This window comes from Nomascus leucogenys, chromosome 1a, assembly GCF_006542625.1.
Source record: "Nomascus leucogenys isolate Asia chromosome 1a, Asia_NLE_v1, whole genome shotgun sequence".
Classification (NCBI taxonomy): domain Eukaryota; kingdom Metazoa; phylum Chordata; class Mammalia; order Primates; family Hylobatidae; genus Nomascus; species Nomascus leucogenys.
Window position 1 is genome coordinate 17,349,006 of NC_044381.1, and position 12,369 is coordinate 17,361,374.

The following is a 12,369-nucleotide window of genomic DNA, read 5'->3' on the forward strand; positions in this document are numbered from 1 at the left end:
CCTAAAGGTATCTAGAGACCAGCGGGATTGCAAGATCCTCTCAAGTAGCAACTCAGGTCCAGAACCATTCTGGGACTTCTGAGGCCTTCAAAACCTACAGAGAAAAACACTGAGGGCAGGATACATTATCAAAAATACACATCAGGAGACTCTCAAAGACAAAGTTCCTTTCAGGTCATTCCACAGGGTTCTGAAAAGGCCTTCGTATGGTTTCAGAATCCTCACTTGTACACAGAAACATGTCTACCTTCCAGTTAGCAAAACAGTTTCACAACATAAGTGAGGATAGCAAAAGTTTTAAGATATTCTAAACCATCTCAGTGAACTGGAGGTCACCATTCCTTCTGAAGTTCAGGATGTGAACCAAGAATACCCAGAAGCCTGAGAATTTGGGATGGGCATTCAGCCCACAGCTGGGGAATTCCAGCACCCTTGGGCAGGGAAGTAGTAAAAAAGTGAAAGTCCGATGACAGTCAACTATTTGTTAAACTCAAGAGTTGCTGCAATTTTAAGATGTTTCCACTATATACAAACAACTCATAAAATATGTCTAAATACTCATTTTTTTAAATGGCTGTTGTTTACAGTGAAATACTACTTGGTAATAAAGAAGAAACAAACTACTAATACACACAACAATATGAGAAAAACAAACAAAAAAAGCCAGACACAACATAGTACATACTGTATGATCCAATTTATATAAGGTTCTTGAACAGGTAAAATGAATCTATTGTGACAAATCAAAATAATGGTTGCCTTAGGGGAAAGGAGATTAACTGGAAAAGGCATAAGGGAACATTATGGAGTAAAGAAAATGATACGTACTTTGGTTGGAGTGATAGTTTAATATTGAGTATACACATTTGTCACAACTCATAAACAGCACACTTAAAATGGGTCTATTTTATTCTGTGTAAATTGTACCCACATTTAAGAAATTAGGGGTTAAATTTAAAAAAATCCTAAATTCCTAAAAGGGATGCAAAAATAGAAGAAAAGGTTACAAAAGGTATGAGACATATTATAACAGCTGGGACTACATAGAGGGTCCACTGAGATGTCATCCATAGCTGAGTCCCAGGCGTAAGTTACATGAGGTTCTCCATATGAAGTATCACAGACAGATCTGTTTCATTTGTCAGTTTAGCAGGCCATGCCCACCCATGAGCAGACATGAGAGAGCAAGTTAAAAGTATTACATGTAGGGGAAAGGGGTGTCGGAAGACAAAGAGGAGAATGATGGTTGATTTTATTTAAATGCAACCTGGTTGTAGATGATATTTCCCATGTATACTCATATTCCTCAAGCAAACATCTACATATGGTTGTGTTTTCCTGATGTCTATCAGCCCTTCTTTGTTGAAATTTGAGCACAGCACATGTTCCAATTAACTCCACTCTTTGTTGCAACTTGCTGACTCGGGTGTCCCTTGCCAAAAAGGGGTAGGTGGTAGGTTACATAACAAGGATTGGGGTGGAATCTGATGTCAAGTCTGCACAGAGAATTGGCGGAATGTGTGTGGTATGGGTGGGGGCCGGTAGAAGGTAGAAAGAAAAAGGGAGACCACAGGAAGAATAACATCCTTAGACAGATTTTGACAGAGGTCGACGTAGTTAGCTATGTGGCTCAGGGAAAGGAGGTCAAAGGGTAGCCAAATTGGAGATAATGAATGGTCAATGCAGAGAATGCAGAGAGAGTTTTTCTATTACACAATCATTTTTCCCCTAGGGTGATGCTTCTGGGAAAAGTCTAAGATGACAATGACTTTATGAAGAAGCTTGATCCAAGTGCAACCATGATGAGATTTTTGCGAATGAGGGAGAGAAAGGGTTTATCAGCTTAAAGGATAAAGTAGCCTTCAACAGAATTTTTCAAGTAAAATATAAAAGATTCAACAATATGTGTATTCCCATCAATTTAGTAAGTAAAATACTGCTCACTAGAAAATAAATATTAAATATGATCCTCTTAGGCAGGTTTAATAAAGGTATCTTATACATTTAGATCAATATGCTATTCCAACTCACTTGTGGATTAGCTAGTCTATTCCATTGCCATGAACTATATTTCTAATCTTATTCAACCATCTCCCAATTTTGAAAAATTTTATACATTATTAACAAAAATGAATTCCTACCACCGGAAAAAATTAAGTGACAGAAACTAAATACTAAAAGGCAATCACTCTAAAGTATCTCTGAGACTGGTCCCTTTGAAGACAAAATTACAGAGAGTCACCAATGTACTCAATAAAGAGTGTGTGTGTGTGTGTGTGTGTGTGTGTGTGTGTGTGTGTGTGTGTGTTTAAAAAAAGACATATGAAGCTTCTCAGCAACAAGCAACAAACATGGGCAAACAAAAATTATTCACTAGAGAGATAAATGCTCTGCTGCTAATGTGAAGATTTCCTGGATGAAGCAGATGCTATGAAAAAGGAAAACTGCTCCACTATTGCAATTATTGTCACAGTTACTACTGCCATACACTTGGCTGTTTTTAACTAAAACTATATGGTTCAGAGATTCTTTGGGTTTCTATTTAAGACAGTAGAACATTGGGACACCAAACTCTGAGGAGAAATGACAGAGGGCTAAATAAAGACTGCATGATGACAGCAGTGATTGAGAACACATCCAGGTTCTATTGGCCAAGACGAGAGATGTATGTAATGCTGGAAAGCAGCTTAAAAACACAATTCTGAACATGGAATTCCTTTGGCTTCCTTGAAGACTAAGGACCTGGGAGAGGTGTCACAAGACAAACACTATTCACTGTGCTGAATGCAAAGTAATGAAGACAGAACTTATCATGACATGTTTAATAACATAATTTTGCTAAGGCAAACTAAGGGGTGGTTAATGAGGCTCCATCAAATAAGTTATGTGAATTGTGTCACCTGCAAACCACAAACTATCACATTAGTTAACAGAAACATTTGACAAGCAGTTTCCAGTCTCTTGACCAATTCCACATTAGACAATCTTGCAAATGACATAATTAACACAGCTTACTTAACTCATCTCCATTTGCAATTCATTAGGAATAGTTTTTTAGCAGAATTATGCCCTCTAAAGGTGACCATGCACATAAGGGCAGTTAACAAGTATGAGGTACTCAAATTATGATAAAAATATAGTTTGAGTCAATCACTTTGAGTTAAAACCAATGGTATCTTTATGTGCTAAAATAGCATTAATGACTTGGTCCCCTTAGACTCTGTATGAAAGACAAAAACATAGAAGAAGTGTATCTTTGATATGTAAGTGTGTGAATGCATGTATCATCCCATGCTTTGTACACTACTGGGATATCAAATGATTTCTACAAAAATCTGTGTGCACATTCAGTGAAAAAGAGAATGAGCCTGACTAACAGAGAATTTCCAAAGGTCTTCCAGGATGGACTCACGGGCCTCAGCACACCCACTGCATCTTGGAGTTGCAAAGCAGCGTGTGCTATCCACCTGAACCACCGAGTGTTTTGAGAGGCTAGTGGTCTGCAGCTGACCAATTCTTTAAGAACCACTAGTTTTGAACAAGACTTTCCCAGAGTCCTTGAGAAGAGAATACCTGGAAGACTGCTTTCTCAGACCCTTATAAATCACAAGGGAGAATCAAGTCCACTGGCAACAGATCTTTCTTTCCACAAGCCTAATGCTTTTCTTATGAACTATCACTAAACTCAGAGGAAAAGTAGGAGCACTGGTGCACAAGAGCTTACAATTAGAGACAGAAAAGGGAAGTATGGGAGAGGGAAAAGTATATTCTGTCTTCCTTTGTTTTGTTTTGTTTAGGGATTAAAAAACTATCAATGACTACAAGCTTGAAAAGCCACTTCTACAGGCCTCTGTTTCTATCTTTTAAGCTTAAAATCTTATTTTATGTTCAAGTGGCACAATCTATAAGAGAAAGGCATCTATTTCTGACATATAAATTACGAATTAGCCAAAATTTTGTTCCAGATGATACGTCAATAAACTTCATTTGTTTGAGAGGCCAATGCTATAGAATCATAAATAATATAGCACAAGCTTTGGCTCAGCCTATACTAATATGCCAAGATCATTCGCTCAGTGGTAAGCTTCAGAGGTACCCCCAAAGAATAGAGCTATGGAGACACAGAGGCCTTCATAAATCTTCTGTAATCTTGCATTTTGAAAGCATGGGCTAGGGGAACATTAAATTCTCACCCACGGTTTCCAAAATGGAGACACCGAAGAGGTTCATCCAATCTGATAAGCTTAGACCTACAGTCGGCACTCAACGCCGGGTGCATGGCAGAGGAAGGCAAAGACCAAGAAAGCAAAAATGGAGATAAATGCACAGTTGGTTTCAAAAGGACTCTGCCCTGAATACAGAATATTAAAGGCATAATGTCATTCACAAGACATAGGAACTCTTTAAAATTCAAAACAATATTGACTGTCTGCAGGTATTCTTAAATGGAATTTTACTTGTTGACCATTTTTAATAAGGAACAGAGGGCATAAATAAGACCATTCCATTTAAATTAGATGTATTTTTAAATTGAAAGTGCATTGTGTCTCAGCGTAGGCAGGACTGAGCTCGACTGGTTAGGGCATCACTGATGTGTTCGTGCCTTAGTGGTAAAATATTTTTACCTATTCTTTAAAGACAATTAAAGCCTTTTCAGTTCTTCATTCTTCCCTGTACACTCAAGGTAATTCCCGTCTGATGTATGAATAACAGAGTCCACCAAACTGCCTGGCTGTTTTCATAGTAGAAAAGATTATTTCAAAAAATTTTTTTAATTTTTTTACACAGTAGACTAATTACTCACTGATTTGTGTTTATAAATAATGGCATTTCAGACCAAAGTCTGACTTCTATAAATATGTAATACAGTTTTAACTGGATATATATAGGTAAATGTAGTATTATGCAGTATAGCATAATCAATTGCGTTCAGAAAAGGGAAATATCTTATAGAAGCTTCTAGCTCAAAATATATCGCAGCTTCCAGGTAGCAAAAAAATTATTCACAAAGCTATGCCTTTCCAATCCTAAGTGTTGCCTACTTTCCAAACTTCTAGAAAATTATAGGCCCACAAAGTTATGTTTGTGTAAGTTTTCTAAATATTGACATGTGCTATACGTAATGCAAAATATTTTTCACTTCTAAAAATTAATTTTATCTTGCTTTTCTTTCTAGTCAGATAACTCTTTAAAAACAACCATTTCTATATGCCTCGGTTTCCTCACCAGAAAGGATAGTAACTGTTTACCCTAAGATGCCACCCACTCATCCTATTCCACAGGGATATTTTAAGGATTAATGAAAAAATAAAGGTAAAGTGTTGTAAGCTGTGCAAAAGAGAAGGCTTGAATACAGAAACAATGGTCATCTTAAGCTATACTTTCAAAAGAGACCGTTATGATGTTGTAACTATATCTACCTGTTCCTTTTCCAAGCTATCAGGTAGATATTACATCATGTATATTTCAAAATGATAATTTGTTGATTCAATTTTATTGACGACTTCAATCAGTAAAAGAAAAACAAGTAACTTAAAAAGCCTATCATCTTAACCTTAGATTTCAGCTATAAGCAAAATCAGACCCACTTTACATTTCCCTTTATTACTCTGACAGATTCTAAATGCATCTTTACTTTACTATTACTTCAAATGATTCATATTACAATATTTTGTCACAGAACTGGAGAAAACATTACAGGGTTTGGGTTTCTTACCCTCCACCAGTCACTTGTCCTAGAAGCTAAACAAAACTCCCAGCTCTGACTGATCATGGCTGGGAGCTCATTAGGCTGTTCCTCACGTTAAATTACTGAAAAGGGTGATGTATTTATAATACAGCTTGCGATGCTATAAAATGGCTCATCAATCTGTTTTATTCATGGAAAGTCCACATAAGGCCACTAGTCTGTTACTGGCAATAAACCTTGGGTGCGTCTTCAAAAGACCTGCATATTAGATAGTGATTTATGTCTCTGTCCAAGAAATCAAACATGATACTAACAAGGCAAGGGATAACCCAACTGACACTTTCAAAAGCAATATAATTTCAGTAGTAAATCAAGTGAGTATAACATATACGGAGAAGAGAGAAAGATGATTAGCATGTATATATTAAAATAAAAAATAGAGTGTTAAGAAATACCAATCCTGAGTGTTCAAATCTTAAACCATTCCTAATCTATTCTATGCGTTATTTTTCTTAGATGGTATTTCTTACACAGCATATGCATTCCTCAGCTCCCATTTTGTAAGTGGAATATCCTTTTGTAAAGACATTGATATTTCCTAAATAGTTTGCTTATTTTGTTAATAACCAAAGGCAGAGTTGCTCAGCTGTTTCTACCCTCAAAATGTAAATCTGTTTTGGATAAGACATAAAGACCCAACAAAGAGAAGAAGAAATATTTAGAATCAACATAAGAAACCAAAATAATTAATTGAGTCATCGTTTTCAGATAATAGCACTTTTACTAGAATTTTTTTTCTCTCAGGAGTCTGCAAAACTCAATACTACACAGAGATCTCATACTTTAAAAACAAGTAAAAACTAACTATAAAACAAATGATTTTTTTTTTAACCATTGGGTTTTCTTTTAGGTTGCCAAACCAGTCACTTAAACAAATAGGATGAATGTGAAAATGGAGATGTAGAAAATAATGGGGCTTTTCATTAAAGTGAATAAAGAATTCAAGATGCCTTACTTGTTATTTTTATCTTCAGTGGTCTACTTTTTTAAAAATTCATTTTAATAAAAGATTTAAGGTGAATTATACAAATGCAATGTACTATTACATACATTGAACTTGTCTGCATTATTTTACTTGAAAAAGAGGAACCTCATTTTTAAAGGAGAGGTTTTTACACCCTAAGTGCACATGATATCACCACTTTTCTTCCCCATCAGTGTGCCTCGTATTTCCCTTCGGGCAAATCTGAAATCTACTGGAGTTTTCCTCATGGACAGCTCAATCTTATGGACAGGAGTCGTGCATGCAACAACATTCCTAAAAGTGAAAGGGAGAAAGGCATCCTCCCTGTTATTGTTAGTCAAAATAAAACACTCAGCTTCAGCAAAGAGTAACTGAAACACCTTCTACTTGGAGGCAAGCATTTCTGGCAAACCGAAGTCTTGACACACCAAGCCCATCAGGAGATAGAATATACTTCCTCGAGGGCACCCTGTGGGCCCTACTCCCTAATGGCTTATGGGATCAAGTTTTGAACTCTTGATTTCAAAATGTTGGTGGTTATATGTTTCTGTTTATATTCGACGATTTCCAAATTACAAACTAGTATTTTTAGTTTAAAATTACTTGATTTTCAGAATAAATGAATTTTTTAAATGCTGCAAAATGACTTAAGAGTACAGTGGATTTTAAGACTATAAAGAGAACTGCAGACTCATATGGATAAATGGGTCTGTGTAGTTTTACTGTTAAACAACTTTTAAAATAACTACAGATCAATTAAGTGTGACAGTTGATTACTCTTCCCCATATCTCACCAAAGCTTTTGAAATAGAAAAGAGGGGAAACACACACACTCACAAATGTAAGTGCCCACACACAGAAATCTCCCCTTCAATATGTACAAACAGAAAATAAACTATCTCCTCTTGCCTCCTTAAACACAAAATGCACACATATACACTCCACTGCCCAGACATCCTTCAGTTTATCTCACAGACAAATGAAATAAAAAGGGCTTCTTTTTGTGTGTTTTAAGACACACACAAAAAAGCATACACGCTCCCTCCAAGAATCCTGCCTCCAATTTTCTGTCACAAGGAGCACTCTGGGGGCCGGGCAGGGGAAGTGTTTGGGAAACAGAAGGAGCCGTTTCAGCGGGCGTCGGTTTCTCTCTGTGCCTGTGAAGCGGACATTGGCATATCTTGCCTAGGCTGTTCCTGTGGGGTTCATCTGGTCGGCAGGGTGGGGAATAGTTGTCTGCACCATACCAAGGTCAGCCTGCTAGGTCTGACAGTCTCTGTCTCTGTACAAAGAAAAGAATCAATACTTTTGGACTACGGCTGTGCCCTCAGTGTAAAACAACAAACATGCAGCGTCTGACATGTTTCTAGGTGATTTGTGGCAGAACCTCTTGTCTGATCTGTATCCAGGAGCTGCTGTGTTACTGCTCTTTGCTTTTCGCCTCCCCTACCCCTTCCTTGGCCCCCCTCCTGCCTGCCCCAGCTCTGTGATGTCTAATACTTTACTCAGGTACAGAGGCGGGTGTTCTACCCTACAGCTACTTGTCACTCAATAAATCACACCTACAAGCGCAGTCTGCACAGAGTGATCTGGGCTTTAACAAAGGATCAGAGGGACAAAGTGCAGGCAAGATGCTGTAATTATAGCAAAAATAAAACATTCAGAGAGAGGGACAAAAGCACAGGCTCTTAGGCAACTACAGTAAAAATTGTATTTTTTGTCCTCTCTTTTGGTTTCACTCTCTTAATGCATTCCTCCCATCTTTCCTCTGCCGAACCCCAACACCATTTATTTTTGTTGTTCTTGCTCATTTTCATTCTAACTAGAGTTCAGGGCATAACGTAAGCATTATTAAAGAGTCCATTAAAATAAACAATGCTCATCTCAGATGTTAAAATGTATATAAGTTGTGCTAATGAAAGAGAGGCACTTTTAATAATTATCTTTACTATCTTCGGTTTATATCCTTATCTAAAATATTTGTGCATGCAGGTCCCAAATCCTCCTGAAACAGACCAACATATAACAACAGTACCAAAAGACAGCTATTAATTATGACTTGAACTTAATTATTTGAACAGCCATTAAACAATTTAACTTACACAAAAACACACTTGTTTGAGTTAATTTGTGTAGATATATTTCTTCAGTAAAATATTAACATATAGGTTGCTCAATTTGCTTTGGAACAATTTTATACTAGATCTGTTCTTTTTTTACCCATCCCCCATGCCCCAAATTTATTTTCCAGAGCCTGAAGCATTAGCCAAGTCAGATAAGAAGGTTTTGGACAGTGTATTCTGTTCTAAATATTTTAAATGCAGCAGTTTGAGTTATCCCAGCAATTTCAGTCACATCAGACACCTCTTAATGCAGGAAAAATGATGTTCCATCATGGAGGTCTTGCACAAGTCTCTACTGTAACTGTTGCTGATGAAAATAAAAGTGAGTTAGAATAGCTCTACACTTCCTTCCTAGTCAATCAATGCCTGACAGCACCAGTTCCTTCAGCCATGTACTTCAGCGATGATGGATCAATAACTGTGGTTTAACAACAGGGAGCCACCAATCATTATACGAATGATTAAAAGGGGTCTCACTCACATACACCTCTGCAGACAGACTAGGCCATGAGATCAGAATCCTTGCCACATTATGCTTCATATTACAGAAATTCAAGTAAAGGAGGGAAAAACTGGGGGAGGGAAAATCATTAAGATACAGCATAAAGGAAATATCAAATGCTTTATGACCATGCTAATTTTGAGCCACTATCTTAAAACACAAATTCTCCAAATTCACTAAAATAAAGATGAATAGAAGCAAATATAGGGGGGACACTGCTTATTGCTAAATCCTACAAAGCATCAATATATTAAGATTACTTGGAATTTGCCCCTATACACACCCACAGGCCGCATCTGCCAACAATATGAGACTCAGGTAACTATCTTGGAAATCTCCGCTGCAGTGACTTATTTTATCTCACTGTATTACAGTTCCTCCTTGACTATCTATCCGAAAAGTCTAAAAGGCCATAAAAAGGCAGGACTATTTCATCCAGGAATAAATAAAGTCCCTAGCACAAAACAAAATTCCAGCATTATTGACAAATTCATTAAATGAATGAATCAGACTTTTAAAAAATCGAGTCTCTTTTTGAAATAATTCTAACAAAAGATATTGTACAACTTCCCTCATGTGCCTATTAGAGAATATTTTTCTTGAATTCACTTATTACAAAGCAAAGCGTATTACCAAACTATCAAACTGTTCCAAATGGCAAAATTCTCCACAATTGCTGACTTTCCTTTCTCATTTGTCTAGAGCAGCAGTGAACGACTGTCCTGGCATGTACAGTCAGGCAGCGAAGAACACGTGCTGACTGGGGGCCACTCTGGTCTCAATACTGTTCTAGAAGCCACAGACGTACTGACCTCGGACAGAATGAAGATGGACAAGTGTGGACATATTCGCCACGCATTGTAAGTACTTCAGAAGAGGCACATAGAGGGCAGTGTTCTTAACAGGGGAGGTCTGTCACCCAGGAAACACTGGGAATGTCTGGAGACACTTTTGGTTGTCACAACTGAGTGTGGAGGACAGTTACTGATAGCTATGAGTGGAGGTCAAGAAGCTGCTGAATATCCCACAACGTAGCACAAAGAATTATCCAACACAAAATGTTACCAGTTCCAAGGCTGAGAAACCCTGTGTATAGGTGCTCAGGGAACACAGACGAGAATGTGCTTAATTCTACCCCAAGAATGACAGGAGAGAATGGAGGAAAGGGAGAACCCTACTCACCCGTAAAAGCAGGAGACAAGAAAAGTGGCTACAAAAAAGGACAAAGGGACGACAACGGGGCCACCCATGCTGAGGCGTTTCTGTCTCATTCGATGCACCAGGAGAACTGACGGTAGGATTCGGGGGTGGGGAGGGACAGAATTCACAGTACCAGTAGGAGAGACAGCCTCAAGAATGTTGAAAGTGGAGCCTGAAATTAAATAATGGAAGACTCCCTCACCTCAAGATTTGCTGAGGTATAACTGGTATACAAAAAACCACACAAAATTAATGTCTACAATTTGGTGAGTTTGGATATATGTATCCGTTCTTGCTACCATCACCACAACCAGAATAATAAGCATATTCGTCACCTCCAAAAGCTTCCCTGTGGACCTTTAGGGTTTTATTTGTTTTTGTTTAGCAGTATGAACATTTAACACGAGAAGTATCATCTTAACAAATTTCTAAGTGCACAATATCATATTGTTAACTGTAGCAATATGTTCTACAGCAGATCTCTGGGACTTACTCATCTTATATAAGTATAAATTTATACCCACTCAAAACAACTCCTCACAGAGGGAATCTTTACAAGATTAGAGGCACTGGGGATGCAGAATAATGGACGGGGAAACAGAAGTCAGTTGCCATTTCAAATTGGGGAAGGAGGTATGAGCTACGGACAAGGACGAGTCTAAGCTGACTTTCTGGTTTCTAGCCAGATGCTGATGCTATTTGAAGAACGGTGGAGGCTTACTATAGGGGGGCAAGGGTAGACACTAAAAATTTAGCTTCTGATTGGCTTAGTTTTGAAGTGGATCAACCGAGAGAGCTGAACATAAAAATATGGAGCCCTACAGAGAAGCCTGGGTTGGAGAAACAGGTGAGCAGTTATCATCAAATCTGCAGAAATTTAAAATAATGGGAACGAGTACAACTGCCCCACGTGTGCAGGTGAAAACCCAGTATAGAATACCTGGAAAAGATTTACGTTTAAAAGGATACAAAAGATGAACTAGAAAACAAGGAGTTAGAAAAATAAAGATTGAACTGCAACAATGAAGAGTTAGGAAATTCAAAGACTTAAAGGAGGAGCAAAAGTGGTCAGTGGCATCAAATGTCACAGAGAAATAAGTAGAAAAAACAGAAACACTTCTACAATATGCTTCCGATGAGAGGTTAGCGCTCCAGAGCTGTTGTTGTGGAGAAGGCAAGAAACAGAAGCTAGACTGTGGGAGGCTAAGGCAGAAGAGGAAACCAATTTTTTACATCCTCTTTCTAAAGGCTGAGTTCTGAATGAAGTTGAGAGAAAGGGACTGCCAGATGGAAACAGAGGTGTGACTTGGACATCAGTAGGCTGAAGGGAAGAGGCTTGGACCAGAAAGAGGCTTATCGTGTATTAATAATAGGAAAGAATTAGAAATAAACTCTAGGAGAACTGTTTTATCCATATAATGGAATAATGTGCAGACTGTGAAGATGATAGAAGGCTATTTATAATATCAGACATACAAATACACAAATGTATCAATGACATTACATCATATCAATATTATATATCATACTATGATGTCACCTGAAGCATAATTTGTGGGGGCTACTTGGGATACATAGGTGTGTTGATCTTAGGGCAGGCAGTTAGGGTTACAGATGATGTTCCTGCTTTTTGTAATCTCTGATTTTCCAAAATTCTTATGTTTAATATATGCAATAATACACTTTTAAAGGAACCAACCCCCTATGTAGAATAAACAGAAGTTCAATAATAGGCCAGAATTTCGGGGCAAGAGAACGGATGGCATCTAGAGCACTCAGAGGCAGGAGATCCTAATTTACTAATTTGCAGGGGAATGGGGGCATCTCTGCA

At 37.8% G+C, this 12,369-nt stretch overlaps 1 protein-coding gene across 2 annotated transcripts in view; it reads right to left on the minus strand.

Annotated features, from left to right (window-relative positions):
- The window catches only part of BNC2 (basonuclin 2), a 456,158-nt gene that overhangs the window by 226,937 nt on the left and 216,852 nt on the right, over nt 1–12,369 (minus strand). The gene's annotated exons all lie outside the window — the stretch shown is intronic.